General features: G+C 39.6%; 1 protein-coding gene across 1 annotated transcript in view; it reads left to right on the top strand.

Moving 5' to 3' along the window:
* Bmp15 (bone morphogenetic protein 15) overlaps window positions 1–10486 on the top strand; it is a 54744-nt gene extending 44258 nt beyond the window's left edge. Inside the window, exon 4 of the mRNA XM_085684437.2 lies at window positions 10055–10486. The gene's annotated coding sequence lies outside the window, so the exon portion shown is untranslated. The remainder of the gene's footprint in view (window positions 1–10054) is intronic.
* Window positions 10487–18241: the final 7755 nt, after the last annotated feature.

Below are 18241 nucleotides of genomic sequence, written 5' to 3'. Positions count from 1 at the left end.
ATATAGACAATTCTTCTGTACAAGTTCCCCCTCTTTTTTTTTTAAACAAAGGAAAATATCTGTAGTCCATTTTTTGGGAATGTGGGCATAGTATTCCATGCTACTTCTGGCTGATTGGGGGCACTGATAATCTTATGGGGACCTAAAGAAAATTGAGAGTTATGATCAAGTCCTTGACTGGAGTATCCGGGGCAGGACAGAAACCCCCAACAAGCCGGCCTACATGTTACAGAATGGTGCCCCAACTTAATAATACAGAATGGTGCCCACGTGGACAACTGTATCCACATAAAGCCTGACAGAGCTTGGGAAATAATTCTGGGCGGACAAGAATAGAGTAAAGCATGGCTTCTTAGTAGCAGCAATTTCTTGGATCTGCTCTGCTTGCTAGAGGCAAGCAAGCACTCTCATTTAAGAGAGGCTTCCTCAGAAGGAAAGAGAACGTGAGCAAGGAAGGCAAGATCAGAGGGAACCTTCATCCGATGAGGGATGGCAATACAGACAGAGACCCACATTGGAGCACTGGACTAAGTCCCCAAATATCCAAATGAGGAGCAGAAGGAGGAAGAACATGAAAAAGGAAATCAGGACTGCGAGGGGTGCAATCACCCACTGATACAAGGGGACTGATCTAATGAGAGTTCACCAAGGCCAGTTGTCTGGGATTGAGCGAGCACGTAATCCAGCCAGATTCTCTGAATGAGGCCGGATTCTCTGAATGTGGCTGGCCAGGAGTCTTTCTGAAAAGCCATTGACAATGACACTGGGACTTGTTTCCTCTGCATATACTGGATTTTTGGGATCCAGTCTGTTTGGATGCTCACCTTCCTGGACCTGGAGGGAGGGGGAGGAGCTTGAACTACCCACAGGGTGGGAGACCCTGACTGCTCTTGGGGATGGAGAGGGAGGAGGGGAGGGAATGGGGGGAGTGGGAAGGTGTTGGGAGGAGAGGCGGAAATGGAGACTTTTGTATTTTAATAAACTTTGAGAAAAAAAAAAGAGAGGCTTCCTGACTCAGCTTTAGCTACAAAACCTTGCAGCTCTTTTAAGAGGTCCTGCCAAGAAACACTCAAATATTGTTGACAAAAAGCTGACCACATGCTTTTTGGTTTTCAGCAATAGCAGGAAAAAAGCTGCGCTGTTTTAAAATGTCGGCTTTCTGGGCCATCCTGCCAGTGCAAACTCAGACTCTTTGAAGCAGGAGGTCTGACTACAGAAAGAGCATTTGAGTGTTGTTTGTGGACACACTGTTGCAGCTTGCTTGCTGGTAGCAACCTTGAAATGCCATAGATTTGTGGCAATAAACATGGCTATAGCCTATGAGGCTGGAATTGCAGAAAGCTAAGGAATGGGCTGGATTCAGCCATCAAAGCCACGACTTTAATCTTACCCATATTGCTTGGTAAATTAAAGACTTATGTGGTCAGAAAAAGAGAGATAAATAGTGAAGAGAGATTCAAAGATGGAAAAAAACCTGTGTGTTAAATATATATGCAGGCTAAAGGTTAAAGTCCTTAAAATAAAAAAGAAAGAAAGAGAGTAGTTTGGGTGTGGTGGTACACACCTTTAATCCCAATGCTTGTGAGGCAGAGAGACCTCTGCGAATTCAAGATGTGGTGGCACACACCTTTAATCCTGAGGCAGAGGCAGACAGACCTCTGTGAATTCAAGGTATGGTGGTACACATCTTTAATCCCAGCACTTGGGAGGCAGAGGCAGGTGGATCTCCGTGAGCTCAAAAACATCCTGGTCTACAGAAAGAGTTCCAGGACAGTCAAAGATATAAAGAGAACCTGTCTCAAAAAGTAAAAGTAAAGATAAAAGAAATAGATGTTAAAGTAAAGCCACATAAAGATGGAAAACACGCAAAGAATTTGGGTACTGTATGTCATTATGCTCTCTTTGAATTTGAATGCTGAGGAAGGAGGAACTGCTGCTGAAAGATATTTGTTTATAAATGCTGCTGAACTAATTCGAGATAGGTCTTTTGAAAATACCTTGACTTCAAAATTTAAGTCAAAAGGTATGTTACTTTGGAGAAGAGATTTTGCTTTTGTTTCCACAGGAAATGAGAGACTGTGGATTCATTCCGAGTTAAGAAAAATCGGGTTTGATCAAGGAAGACCTCCTGAGAAATCTCCAGTAGGAACAGATGGCTCAGATGTCTGAGTTCTACATCCAGAACAGATTCAAGATACTGTATGAGATGATCAAGCCTCACAGGATACTCCAGTCAGACTTGATCGTTAGTCTAAATTTTCTTTAGGTCCCCATAAGATTATCAGTGCCCCCAACCAGCCGGAAGTAGCATGGAATACTATGCCCACATTCCCAAAAAACGGACTATGGGTATTTTCCTTTGTTTATAAAAAAAGAGGGAGAAGTGGTTGGTGCAGGAGAATTGTCTGTATTCTGCCTATCATGTTTTAAATAAACACTGATTGGCCAGGCAGGAAATATAGGCGGGTCAACCAGACAGGAGTAGAGGCAGGGCAATGAGAACAGGGGAATTCTAGAAAGGAGGAAGCCCATTCCTTCTGAGTCCTTCCCAGACCATCGAAGAACCTAGATGTGACCTGCCCCACTGAAAAAGGTACTGAGTCATGTGGCTAACATAGATAAGAATAATGAGTTGATATAAGAGTTAGCAAGAAGCCTGAGCTAATGGGCCAATCAACTTGTCATGTGTTTGTTGTGTGATTTTCTTTGGGGCTTGCTGACTGTGGGAACTGGGCAGGACAGAAACCCAACAAGCCAGCCCATATGTTAGAGAATGGTGCCCCAACATAATGTTACATTCACAGACCTTGAAAGAACCATACTCAACTTCATATGGAAAAGCCAAAAACCCAAGATAGCCAAAACAATTCTGTATAATAAACAATGTCTGGAGGCATCACAATCACTGACTTCAAATTCTACTTACTACCAAGCTATAGTACTGAAAGCAGCCTGGTATCAGCATAAAAACAGGCAGGAGGACCAATGGAACCAAACTGAAGACCTGGATATTAATCCACATACCTATGAACACCTGATTTTTGACAAAGAAGCAAAAAACATCAAATGGAAAAAAGAAAGCATATTTAACAAATGGTGCTGGCATAACTGGATATCAACATGTAGAAGAATTAAAAATAGATCCATATCTATCACCATGCACTAAACTCAAGTCCAAATTCATCAAGACTTCAACATAAAGCCAGCCACACTGAACCTCATAGAAGAGAAAGTACACTTGAATATATTTGTACAGGAGACCACTTCCTAAGTATAACCCCAGAAGCACAGACAGTGAGAGAAACAATTAATAAATGGGACCTCCTGAAACTGAAAAGCTTCTGTAAAGCAAAGGGCACAGTCAACAAGACAGAACAACAGCCTACAGAATGGGAAAAGAGCTTTACTAACCCCACATCAGACAGAGGTCTGATTTCCAAAATATACAAAGATCTCAAAAAATTGGTCATCAAAAGAACAAACAATTCAATAAAAAGTGGAGTACAGACTTAAACAGAGAACTCTCAACAGTGGAATCTAAAATGGCTGAAAGACACTTAAGGAAATGCTTAACCATCAGAGAAATGCAAATCAAAACAACTCTGCGATCCCATCTTACACCTATAAGAATGGCCAAGATCACTAACACTGATGACAAGTTATGCTAGAGAGGTTGTGGGGTAAAGGGAACACTTTCGCATTGCTGGTGGGAATGCAAGCTGGTAACAGCCCCTTTGGATATCAGTATGGTGATTTCTCAGAAAATTAGGAAATAACCTTCCTCAAGACCCAGCAATACTACTTTTCGTTACATATCCAAAGGATGCTCAATCATGCCACAAGGACCTGTGCTTAACTATGTTCATAGCAACATTGTTTGTCATAGCCAGAACCTGGAAACAACCTAAATGCCCCTTGACTGAAGAATGGATAAGGAAAATGTGGGTCATTTACACAATGGAGTACTACACATCAAGAAAAAATGTCATCTTGAAATTTGCAGGAAAATAAATGGAGCTGAAAAACATCATTTTGAATGAGTTAACCCAGACCTGGAAAGATAATTATCACATGTACTCACTCACAAGTGGTTTTTAAACATAAAGCAAAGAAAACCAGCCTACAAATCACAATCCCAGAGAACCTAGAAAACAATGAGGACCCTAAAAGAGACATACATGGATCCAATCTACATGGGAAATAGAGAAAGACAAAATCTCCTGAGTAAATTGGGAGCATTGGGCCCATGGGAGAGGGCCCAATGAAGAGAAAGGGGAGAGGCAGGGAGGGGAGCAGAGAAAAATGTTTAGCTCAATAAAAATCAATAAAAAAATAGCTCAAGAAAAAAAGATAGCTTTTCTCCCTATCTTCTAGCTCTTATATCATTTACTTTCCCCTTCTACACTATTTTTTGAGCCTTAGAGGTGGTGGTGTAAATGTCCTGCCTCATACTGAGCAATTAACAGTAATGTAGTCAGAGCACCTTGAGTAGTCAATGAGTCTCTGAATTTACCACCATTCATTGAAAAGAGAAGCTTCTCTGATTGAGGCTGAGAGTAATATTTGTCAATGGATGTAATCACAAATATTTAGAAGGCAGTGTGGCAGCATGTCAATTTAGCAAACAATAGTAGTAAGTTCTTCCATGTAGAGGACTCCTGAGCCATTTCTTAAAACCAGATTTACAATATTAGGCATGAAGGCCTTCCTGTGAAATAGGTCTCACATCTAAGCCAAAAGTAATTGGTTACCTCCGTATCCTTCATGCCACTATTGCACGACTGGCCATATCTTACTTGGCAGGTCAGTGTTATAGCAGAGAATGTCAATATTTTTCAAAGTAGGCAATCTGCCTGGGTAAATTGTAGTACTGTGTTTCAGCATACCTTCTGTTTCTTACAAAGTCAATTAAATTTCCAAAGACTCGGTAGTACCATTCAAAGCTGCCATTTAAGTGTCTCACAATTCAGAGGCAAGTCTGGGACTTAAGAAGAGGTCTATCAGTTACTTCAGTTCTCAAATCTCAGAACCAGATTCAGGCAAGTATAGCTCAAATTTGAATAATAGAGTTCTTTTTTTAAATAATCTTTATAGGCTATTTCTCCACTGTTTGCTCTCTACATCCTTCCAGGTGAGTCTTGCCCCCTTGGATCTTGCACTTTTGGCCCTTCAGTGAATAAGCCAGTATTCCTTATCATAGACTTTCATTTCCTGACACAGGAGTGCAGATAAAACAGATTGACAGAGATTTACTTCACCCTCTTGGAACTATTGCTCTATCAATTGGGTAAGATTAACTCCTTTCCCTTTGAATTTTGGTTCTTGAAGATTTGCCTTTTCTTCCACAAAATTTCCTGGGTCTGGAGCATGTGAGAGAAGGAAGTGTGGAAGGGAAGAAACAAGTCTTTAGTCTCTCTGATCAAAAGCTTGATCCTTCCAAACCTTCTAATCTAGTACCTCGAGCTCTTCTTACAAAGCAATATGTAGCAACTGAGGTACTCAGTCTGAGAACATCCCATTTTACCTAAAATAAAACCAACTCTTTAGCTGGTTTATTTTTAACCCCTGCCCCCATATAATATGATCTCTGTCTTTCTTTCCCAACTAATATACAACCACCCATCACTCATCCAAAGCCCATCTTCTTTCAGTTTTCAATATTTGGCAAACTTGATTTCCCTTATAGAGGTATGTATTTGTTGGACTATGGTTCCAGGATTCTTTCCCCTAAGATCTGTACATAGTTGATCACATTCATCTTACTTATGTCTCAGCTCAAATGTCACCCCCTCAGTGCTTTCTGGACCACTAAATACTCAAACCCATTCTATTGCTTTTGTTCTACTATCTTCAGAGCATTGACTAATTTCTAAAGTCATATAATCTATATAATTGTTCACATGTTCATTTTTCCTATAACACTAAAACTGCAATTCTCTGGAAGCAAGGATGCTGTCTTTTTTTGTTCACTGTTATAGTCATTCTTAGTTCTGATTAGCACTGATTTTAGATCAAATACTTTCAGCTACTTGAGATGCTGAAGTAGGTTAATGGCTTGAGTTCAAAGGGTTGTGGCTACCCTGGGCACTATAACAATACCTTGTCTAAATAAAAATATAATATTGCCAGGCAGTGATGGCACATGTCTTTAATCCTAGCATTTGGGAGGCAGAGGCAGGTGAATCTTTGAGTTCAAGGCCAGCCTGTTCGACAGTGAGTTTCAGGACAGTCAGTGCTGTTACACAGGGAAACCCTGTCTCAAAAAATTAAAAAATACATTATCATTTTATACACAGTACATTTAAAACCAAAATTTTTCAGTGAATGAATATTTTCTATCTTATGTCTATGTTTAAGATGGGTCTATATTTTTTATTAACAGTGATTCAATAACATCACCTCAGGAGACACTCCATTGCATTGAATATTTTTGCGTAAAGCAGAACAATTTGCATTCACCCATTCCTCTAGCATCTGTTTCTCTTTGTGCTGAAGTTATAGTTTTGTGCATATTTATTTTGTCTTTGCTTCATTCTTTTTTCTTCGGGGTTTTATATATTATTTTTAAAAAGCACTTCTTCACTGAAGTCATAATATTTATATTACTTGATTATTTCATGCTTTCCCATCAAGAATATGAGCTCCAGAATAGCTATTTTGTTTATTGTTGTATTTCCAATTTCTAGAATGAGTACTCAAAGTGTGTTTGCTAAGCAAATGCATGATATTTAATTTCTTCAGTTGCCTCATATGTAATGCAGAAGCTGTAAAAGTTAGATCATTTGGGGGAGAACAGTAGACCCACTCTGGTGTGGGCGCTAAGGAGCAAATTAGAGACCCTCAGCAGCAGAGTCTAAGTACAGCATCACTGTGACACTAATTCAAGTCTGCCTTCCAGCAAAACTTGAAATTTACCATAAAGTTAAACATGCCATTCTCCTTACATATTAAAACTACAAAAGGTAAATCTAAAAGTGACAAGTTTCAGCACCGTGGGAAGATAATGAATCCCCTCACAGATGTTTTTAAATAGCAGGTAGAAGAGCAATACTAGCTCATAAAGATGTCATTATTGACGTTTGGGGGTTTGAGGACTTAGGTGTCACTTTGTAGACAAAGGGAAGAATTTTAAATGAATAGGTAGAATAATATGAAAAAACTTGGATTTGTATGTAGGTGTGTTTTTATCACCTATTCGTGGTCATTGTTATTGCTTGTTTTGTTGCTGACTCCCTGAATATGCTAATTATGACTCTGTAATTTTTAATAATTTTTATTTTTTATACAATATATTTTGATCATGTTTTTTCCCTTCCCTCCAACTCCTCTCAGATCTTCCCCACCTTTCTCCTCATCCAATTTCTCTCTCTTTAAAAAAACACAAAAGAAAAGTCAAAACAAGCAAAACACTAATAAAATTTAAAAAAATAAGGCCCAAAGAAAACAAAATTAAACAATAATTTCCACAAATGTACGTAGAATTCATTTTGTATTGACCTAGGCATAGGGGCTTCCCTGAACTGTGGTTTCTATACCCAGTGACTCTCCATTGGAGAAAACTAATTTCCATTTCCCAGCATGTACATGTATCAAGTACAAAAAGCTTTGTGGCTACAGCTGTGCAGGTCTAGTACATGCTAACATATTCTCTCTCTCTCTCTCTCTCTCTCTCTCTCTCTCTCTCTCTCTGTGTGTGTGTGTGTATGTGTGTGTATCCTGTTATGTCTAGAAGACATAGTTTCCCTGGAATCATCTATCAGCTCTGACCCTTATATCTTTCCTCCTCTTCTTCTGCATAGATCCCTGACCTCTGAGAGGACAGGTTTGATAAAGACATCTCATTTAGGGACTCAGTGCTCCAAAGTCCCTTCCTCTCTACACATCGTCCAGTTGTGGGTCTCTAAGTTAATTGTCATCTACTACAAGAAGAAACTTCTCTGAGGTTGGTTGAGCTAGGCACTGATCTATGGGTATAGCAATATGTCATTAGGATTCATTTTATTGCCATATTTCTTTAGCAGAATAACAGTATTATGTGTTCCCCTGGGCCCATGGTCTATCCAGTCTCATATTCTTGGCCCTTTACAGAATGTCAGGTAGGCTCTGTCTCATGGAGTAGTTCTTACATACAATTTAAAAATTGAGTAGTCTGTTACTCCTATAAAAAGACCACTATTTTGGGGAATTTGGTTAAGGAAGTAGAAAAGGTACTTTTCTACTTTTCTGGTATTTTGTCCAGTTCAAAATTCATATGTCAAAACTGCCCACTTCCCATATTGTGACGGTATTTGCAGATGGAGACTTTGTGCAGTGAAAAGAAACAGGTCAGGTCATGGTTGTAGAGAACTCAGAGTGGAATTTGTGGCCTTATTATAGAAGGGATGGGGAAGAAGGGAAAAAGAGAGGAAGTTCATGTTCTTTTAGGAAGTGTGGCTTCCACTAGAGCAGCTGCTCTCAACCTTCCTAATACTGTGACCATTTAATATAGTTTCTCATGTTGTGGGGACCCCAGCCATAAAATTATTTTGTTTTCTACTTTATAACTGTAATTTTGCTACTGTTATGAATTGTAGTGTAAATATATGATATATGGGCTATCTGATATATGATGTACATAGGAGTTGCGACTCATAGGTTGAGAACCACTACATAAGAGCATAGTGTACTTACTGGGGGCAGCATTCTTAAAGAAAACTGACTCTACCTCTGCTAGTATAAATTAATTGCCAATAGCTCTGTGGGGCTTTGAATGAGAATGAGCCCCATAGGTTCATATACTTGAATGCTTGGTCCCTAGTTGATGGAACTGTTTGTGAAGTATTAGGAGTGTGGCCTTGTTGGAGGAGGTGTATCACTGGGGGTGGGCATTGAGGTTTTGAAATCTCATTCAATTCTCAGTTAGCTTACACGGCCTCCCAGTTACTGATAAGGATGTAAGCTTTTAGCTATTGCTCTAGCACAATGCCTGCCTGCCACCATGCCCCCCTGGCAGAATGGTCATGGACTGTCTTAACTGTAAGCACCAAATAATTCTTTATTTGGTAAGTTGCCTTGGTCATGGTATCTCATCACAGTAGTGAAAAATAACTAAGACAAGCTCTTGGCTAAAATTATTTTTTGTAAGAGCACTTTTATTTAAGTGATTTGTATGTCTACCATTAAACTGGTACCATGGAATTCTCATTATTGTAGTTTTGATGTCACAAAGTATAAACCCTCTCAATTATCCTCTTGATCAACTTTATTTAAGATGTGATGGGTCCCTTGAATTTTCTTATAATTTAAGGATCCCCTTGTTAATTTCTGCAAAGAAATGAGTTAGTGCTTTTATACCAGTTCTGTTTAAATCTTAAATCACTTTGGAGAGTACTAACTTCTAAACAATTTTACGGTTTTTTCACCAAGTTGAATTCTCTTTTTAAAATGTTTTTGTGGATATTAGGTGTAATGTAAAATATAGCCATTCTATAATCTACAGATCAGAGAGTCTGGGTAACAAGGAAGGCCCTGGGAAGGGGGAATAGAAGAGATCTTGTGGGTGAACTTGGGGTGGGGGGGGATGGGAACACAGGGGATCAGGTTGGGAGGTGGGTGGAAGGGGAGAGTACTGAAAAAAGATGACTAGAAAGGGGGTCCATTTCAGGACCAGATAGGAACCCGGAGCAAGGGAAAGTCCTACAAATCCACAAGGATGATCCCAGCTAAGACTCCTAGCAATAGTAGATATGTAGTCTGAACTGGACATCTCCTGTGACCAGGTAAGGCTTTCAGTGGTGGGATTGGAACACCAACCATCTACATAACCTTTGATCTACAATCTGCCCTGCCTACAGAATGTGCTGGGATAAAGGTGGTGCAGAGATTGTGGGAGTGGCCAACTAATGACTGGTGCAGCCTGAGATTCACGGCATCAGAGTGAGCCCACCCCTGACACTGCATGGAGTGTTAGGCCCCAGAGGCTGCATGGCACAGAGACCCAGGATAGAACCAAACACAGCTGGAGAAAAAAAAGGTCAATTTAATGATGCTTAACAATATTCTTCTATACCTATAGATTGGTGCCTACCCCAATTGTCATCAGAGAAGCTTCATCCAGTAACTGATGGAAACAGATGCAGAGACCCACAGTCAAACATTAGGCCAAGCTCAAGTAATTCTGCTGAAGAGAGAGAAGAAGGCTTGTAGGAGCCAGAAGGATGAAGGACATCACAAGGGAACCCATAGAAACAACTAACCTGGGCTCATAGGAGCTCTCATAGTCTGGACACCAGGGACTGACCTATGCCCTCTACAAATATGTGACAGTTGTGTAGTTTGGTTTGCTTTTGTGACTCCTAACAGCAGAAACAGGGGCTTCCCTTAATACTTTGAATGGCTTTGGGAACCTATTCCTCATACTTTGTCCAGGCTTAATACAAGGAGAGGTGCTTAGTCTTAGGACAAATTGATATGCCATTCTTTGTTGATACCCATGGGAAGTCTGTCCCTTTCTGAACAAAAAACAGAGAGGGAGTGAATTAGGGGGTTTGGAGGAAGGTGGGGGAGGGAATGGGAAGAGAAGAGGGAGGGAAAACTGCAGTGGGTATGTAAAATAAATAAATAAATTTAAATAAAATATTTTATTTATTCTTTGAGAATTTTATGTAGTATATTTTAATCATATTCTTTCTCCTTTCCCAACTCCTCTCAGATCCCCGTCCACCTTCCTACCCACCCAAGTTTATGTATTTATGTAATTTCTCTTTAAGAAAACAATCAAACATGGAGTACTATTTGTGTTGACCAGCTACTCATGAGCATGAGGCTTACCCTGGAGTGTGGTTGATATACTTAGTGTCATTCCACTGAAGAAAACTGTTTTTTGCCCTCTCCCAGAAGGTATTAATTGCAAATAGCTTCTTGGCTATGGCTGGGACTTTGTGCCCAGTTCCCCTCCCCTGTGCTAGGGTTTTGTCAAACTTGAGCTCATGGCAATCTTATTTATGCTGGCACAAGTCTCTGGGAGCTCATACGTGCACAGTTCCTATTATATCCGGAAAACACCATTTCCTTGAAGTTATTTCTCACCTCTGGACCTTGAGAGAAGGGGGTGTTATATAAACATACCACTTAGGGCCAAGCATCCCAAAGTCTCTCACTCTCTTCATATTGTGCCCTTGTGGGTCTTTGTGTTAATTATCACTTTGTGCAGAAAGAAGCTTCTCTGATGAGGGTTGAGTGAGGCACTGATCTACAGCAATATGTTAGTAGAGGTCATTCATTGATATGTCAACTTAGCAGAATAATAGTAATAAGTTTTTCCCTAGGGCTCATAACATGTTTAGGTTCAGGTTCTTGGCCTCATTAACAACCTTATGTATGGGCTCCATCTCATGAACCAGGCCTTAAAACCAATAAAAAAAGTGGTTGGCTACTCCTATAACTTTCATACCACCATTGCACCAGTAGGCATATTTGTAGGCAGGTCATTGTTGTAGGTAGGTCATAAGGTTTGTTGGGTGAGACTAAGGAATATTTCTCCTCCATTAAGGTGCGTAATACCTTCTACCACTTTGTACCTGAGCCAGGAGAGGTGAAGCTCCCAGCTGAGTACCAGCTAGATTTCTCCATGTTTGATGACATAAGTACACAATGTCTTCATCAATTGGGCCTTACAGTCAGATTGTGAAAGATTATGCATAGCACTGGTGATAGTCTTTAATGTTTGTGGTTGAGGGGTGTTTGGGATTCCTTTGGTCAGTGATTTGAAAAGATATAACCCATTCCAAGTACAGGCAGTTTTATTTGACAGCGTATGATGTCTAGTTGGGATATTATGTTCTCATTATATAGTATTTCCATTTAAACTCACTTGTATATATGTATATATTTTAGGACTTATTCCTTATTTTGTCTCTCAATAGTTTTGTAGCTTGGGGTACATAAGTCCTGAATTTTTAATTGAACTTTTGAACTTTCAGAAGACAGAATTGTGGAAAATCCAGTATGATAAACGCGCATGTGATGTACAACAATATGTTGAAATGATTATTCCATGAATACAACTGTATACTGATTAAAGCATGATTTTTTTTGTTATATCCTGGTTCTATGACCTAGGGAAGATTACTCATTGTTGTTAAGCCATATTCTTATATCTTTAAAACTGAAGATCACATTGTCTCAGAGTTGTTGAGAATTTTTTAGATGAAATAATAAATGAATTGGGAGTTGTTGAGCCATATTAAGTAGCAAAATATTAATTTATATTTCCCTTTCCATTCCTAGTCATTGTTCCCAAAGGAGGAGAAGGGTGCTGGTGGTAGTGGTGATGATGATTTCTAGTTCTAGGATTCCTTGGAAATACCAGACAAGCAGTTTACCACCAAGTTTTACCCTGATCCCTGAAATTATTCTTGTATAATAATTAGGTAGGATATGTCAATCTGAAGCTAGATAGCAGAGTATATTCCTCATACAGAAATAGTGAAAAGGTTTTTTAACATTAGCTTTACAGCAAAATAAATAAATAAATGGGTGAATAAAAGCATACAGAGGCAATATCCTGAAAATCTTAAAATATGTGAGATGGGCATCAAATTGAATTGTGGAAGCCTGGAGATTATTATAAACGTGTCTGTTTCTGAGTTATTCTGGACTTCAGATAGCTCCCAAGCAGGCCTGAAGAATTGAGACATGCTCTAAATGACTCCTGGATCTCAGTGTGCTTTAACCAATAATATAGTATAGAAACTAATTGACAAGAAAATCACAGAGTGAATTGTCTTTCTCTAAGGACCTTGAAACTATGGAAAACGGCACCAGAATTGGAATTAGTTTTTGAAATTAAAATTCCTTAATTCTGTTTCTTATCACTAAGGAACAAATTTTTTGAGTACCCACTTCCCAAATCCCATGTGATTTGAATCCAATTCTGTGTGGATATAGAAAAACTGAATCTGTTTGAGAACATAGTGAGTAAATGCTAGACTAAGTCCTCGTGCATCCAGCTCTAGGGTTGGTGTAAATAAAATAAGCATCACTTGAGTCATACAGATATCTATGAAAATGATAACCTCACTAAATCATATTCATGAGTGGGCGAAAGGTAAACCTTAATCAATCTCATTTCTCAACTGGTAGGTGTGGATGATCAGTCATGGAGCCAACATTACTTTCTCTCAATAACCTTAATAGAACAAGGCACAAATGCTTTGCCCTGTGAGACAGATTTGCTCTCATAAATTTCCACACACAACATGAAAGGTGAAAAGGGTTTAAGGTTAATTCCATGACCTCTGATGACTTCCACTATGGAATCATGGATGGATTTCTATAGGGGAGCGTTCTTCTATGCAACTGTTGAATTTCCACTAAGAAAGAAACTAGCATGGTGGTCATTCCTGTGTTCGATTTGAGTACCTGTCATGAACACTACTGCGCCTCTGCTGGCGTCAATTGTCAGCCATCAAACTTACCTGCCCATTCTAAAATTCTATTAAAATCAAGTCAGTCCAAGTAAGGTCTGCTTAAGTAGTCTCTCTCACACTAATAGTGAAAAGAACTGACAGCTTTATTAAGATGGTCCTATGCAATTGTCTTGAGGTAAAAGATCGGCAGGAAGACCTTCATCAAGATTTTTATTGTTGATATCAGTATCTATGCTACTGGGGTGATATTTAGGAAGTGGTCTCCTATGCCAATGTGTTCAAGTATACTTTCTCGTCTATGAGGTTCTGTGTGGTTGGTGTTATGTTGAAGTCTTTGGTCCATTTATACTTGAGTTTTGTGCATGACAATAGATATGGATCTATTTTCATTCTTCTACATGTTGATATCCAGTTATACTTATCAGAATGGCCAAGATCAAAAACACTGATGATAACTTATACTGGAGAGGTTGTGGGGTAAGGGGAACACTCCTCTATTGCTGATGGGGGTGCAAACTTGTACAGCTCCTTTGGAAATCAGTATGGTGTTTTCTCAGAATATTAGGAAACAATCTACCTCAAGACCCAGCAATACCACTTTTTGGTATATACCCAAAGGATGTTCAATCATACCACAAAGACATGTGCTCAACCATGTTTATAGCAGTATTATTCATAATAGCCAGAACCTGGACACAACCTAGATGCCCCTCAACCAAAGAATGGATAAGAAAAATGTGGTACATTTACACAATTGAGTACTACTCAGCAGTAAAAAACAATGACATCTTAAAATTTGCAGGCAAATGGGTGGATCTAGAACAAACTGTACTGAGTGAGGTAACCCAAACCCAGATAGGTAAACATGGTATGTACTCACTCATAAGTGACTTTTGGACATAAAGCAAAGAGAAACAAGCCTATAGTCCACAACCCCAGAGAATCTAGACAACAAGAGTACCCTAAGAGACACATACATGAATCTACATAGGAAGGAGAAAAAGACAAGATCTCCTGAGACTGCCCTTCAAAGAGTACATCTATGCTAGACATGGTTGTGAACATCCCTAAGTTTAATGATCAGCAATACCATCAAGAAGCAAATATTTGACTTTAAGCAATATATAGGGTGAAGATAAACCTTGAACAAAGACAGCATCAATTCAATGACAGATTTGGATAAATTTGCTTTTGATAGTGGCACCACGATAATATCACTGCAATTTGTAAATGTCCCCAAGTTTGTTTGGCTTATTGTACTACCTAAAAAGATTAGCATCTTATCCAAAATCTTAATGTTGAAATTTAAGAGCAAAATGTAGATCACTCAAACAATGAAACCAGTGGACTGTACATAGAATTTTCAACAGTATAACTTCTGTATTTTCCTAGAACAAGAAAGTTTAGTCATTGTTATTAAAATACTGCTACAAAAGAGTTATAGAAAAAGTGGGCGAGGAGAGATTAATTGAATTGCAAAATTCTAGGAAGCAATAATTTATGCATTATAATCTCAATAGGTGCATTACTGATAGACAAGCAATGATAAATTTATATGCAATCCCTGCCCAAATCTGTTCGACTTTAATAAAAATAAAATTATTAAAGAAGATTCTTATTAGAAGCATTCATTTGTGGAATATTAGTTTAAGATGTGTTGTATTTGTTTATTTTATGAAACCATTTGTTTAATGATGCAAAGATGTGTTGCATTCTTTCATATTGCATTTGTTTAACTCTGTAAAACCATGTTATTTGGCCCGCTGAAACACAGCACTAATAAAGAGCTGAATGGCCAATAGCTAGACAGGAAAGGAATAGGCAGGATTGGCAGGCAGAGAGAATAATAGGAGGAGAAATCTAGGCTCAAGAGAAGAGGAGAAGTGAGAAAAGGAGAAAGAAGTAGAGGAGGATACCTGGGGCCAACCACCCAGCCACACAGCTAGTCACAGAATAAGAAGGGGAGAAAGACATATAGAATAAAGAAAGGTAAAGAGCCCAGAGGGAAAATATAGGAGAGAAATGGGTTAATTTAAGTTAGAAAAGCTTGCTAGAAACAAGCCAAGCTAAGTGGGCATTCATAAGTAAGAATAAGCCTCTTGTGTATTTATTTGGGAGCTGGTTGGTGGGCTCCCAAAGAATAAAGAGAAAAATAACACTACAAGATTCTATATTATGCTATTGAAATCACAAACCAGTGATTCTCAAATTTCAGAAAATGTGTTATTAAATTCAGATTGAATCAAATTCTCATAGATTCTAATTTGACATGTTTAGAAGTCAGTGTACAAAAAATAGGCATTTTCCAGTTATCGACAATAGGGCTTTTGAGGAAGGAGTGCAATTAGGACTAATTGCTGCCAGTTTTGTTCCAAGATCTCAGCAGCAGCAACAGTGCCTGCAGTAATTTGAAAGAGAAATGTCTCCTATAGGTTTTTGCATTTGAGTACTTGTTTCCCAGTTGGTGGCACTGTTGGGGGAGGCTCTGGGGGGAGGTTGCAGCTTTGATGGAGGAACTAAATCATAGAAGAGTTCAGAGTCTATAGCCTTACCCCACTTTTTGTTGTCGTTCTGCTTTGTGCTTCAGTTGAAGATGTAATCTCTCAGTTTACTGCTCCAGCTGCCTGTTCTTCCTGTTGTCCCTTCATCACAGACTCCAAAGAGTTGGAACCATAAGCCAAAACAAACTCTTTCTTCTATGTCTCTCTTTTACAAGGTGTTTTCTACATCACTAGAAAAGTCACTGATGTTAAGTCTGTCTAATTCTTGCATTCTTTTATCCCAGATCCCCAAAGGTAATTTGAATGTCTAGTCTCAGTTTAAACCTTAAGAAATCAATACAGAGTCTGTGCTCAATAGCTAGCAGGTTTGCTGATAATGCTCCAAGTCTTCCTGCCATTCTCAGTGATGATTTGGAAGTCTTTCTCTGAAAACAGCTATGGGATTTCATGCTGAAAACACCTAGTCACAGCAATCAAAGGATTGTAAGTGCCAATGCTTATTTGCTAAACCAGGGTCTCCTGATATAGTTGGTGGCAATGAAAACCAGGCTGGGTGAAAGAGGGTCTCAGCAAGATGGAGGCTAAGACAAGTTTATTTTAAGCAGTCAGACATTTTATACATTTACAAAAACAGAATATAATGATGGTTGCCAGAATATAATAGCAGTTGCAAGCTAGATGGGTAATAAACAAGACTAATGTCTGAGACTAATCATGCAGCCAAGCTTCTCCATGCTTTGCTGAGGTCTAGGGAGCACAGATACACATAGGTGGCCTGAATGCTTCAATGACTGAGGGATTACCTCAGTTTCTCAAGAAGCGAAAGACTCACAATGCCCCAAGAGCTATGGATTCTAATCTGAAAAAACACAGCTAGACCAGACCAACTTCATGATTCCTTGCAAAGGACCATGTCTTAACCTCAGTAGCCTCTTGTGAGACATCTAAGGGAATTTCTGCTTATATCTGCCACCCAAGGGTGAGTGCTCATTTCTTTGATCAGTGAATGCATGTTTATAGGGCCTAACATAGGGGCCTTAGTGAGATAGTGAGGAAGAAGACAAAAATATGTCTGCCTATGAAGGGCTTGTTCATTTAATGCACAGCGTGACTTTGGGTACTGCTGTCTTTAGAATTATATATTCTTTACTTAAAATTTGAGACTCCAAATAGTCTTATCCACAGCATCCAGCATGGTTCCAAGGACAGACTTGACTGAGGCATCCAGGAAATGAAGAAAAGACAGACAAACAGATACAAGGACAGGAATCTGGGATTGGGCGGTGTGTGCTCTCAGTGGGAGAAGCCAAGGCATCCTGGAAGTTCAGTGTGTTTATTATAAAGAGTTGAACACGAGGCAGTGTTATTGCGTACATCTGGACAAGGAAGCAGGGTCATTACAGACCGATAAAGGAAGAGGCTGGGTTCCTATTATATCGTTGGATCAAGGGGACAGGTGTAGCTAATATCTACAGAAGCAGTCTCTGTAGGGGAGCAGACTTCATGCTGTAAATATCCAGGGGGTAGGGTGGGGAGGCAGTTTTCAGGCCATAAATACCCAGGGGAGAAATCTATTATGGACATTTTCTGCACACATTGTCAATACTTGCATTTGGTCCTGGTCCTCCTAGGAAGTTTGTGTCATCCCTCTGAGCCTGGGGCTATGGAATGCTTGACAGGGCATACCCATGTCAACAGCTCAGACTCACTCAGGACTTTCCCCACTCCCCACAATTACCCGCAAGTAAAACAATGGTGATATTAGCTTTCCTAGCTGACTCTGAACCAGAACTTATCTACTGGGAGTGCTCCCTCTATCAAGACTTGTGAGAGAAGGAAAGATGCATGACAGATAGGAGATGAAAAACAACCCTGTCTCAGTTGGAATTTCTATTGCTGTGATGAAACATCATGACCAAAAAGCACGTTGGGGAGGGAAAGGTTTCTTTGGCTGACACATCCACATACTGTCCGTCACTGAAGGCAGTCAGGACAGGAGCTCAAACAGGGCAGGATCATGGAAGCAGGAGCTGGTACAGCAGTCCGGCCCTGGAGGGGTGCTGCTTACTGACTTCCTCCTCATAGCTTGGTCAGCTTGTTTTGCTGTAGAATTAGGAACTCCAGCCCAGGAATGGCACCACCCATGTTGGGCTGAGCCCTTCTATAATCAATTATCAATCAAGAAAATGCCCTAAAGGCTTCCCCACAGGCCAATATTATGGGGGAATTTTCTCAATTGATGTCCTTTTTTCTAAAATGATATTAGCTTATGTCAAAGTGACACAAAACTAGCTAGCACAAACCCCAGTACAGGCTCCAGGTGACCCCACA

Source organism: Myodes glareolus, chromosome X (assembly GCF_982192425.1).
Source record: "Myodes glareolus chromosome X, mMyoGla1.1, whole genome shotgun sequence".
NCBI lineage: Eukaryota > Metazoa > Chordata > Mammalia > Rodentia > Cricetidae > Myodes > Myodes glareolus.
This window is presented reverse-complemented; position numbering and strand designations above follow the sequence as displayed.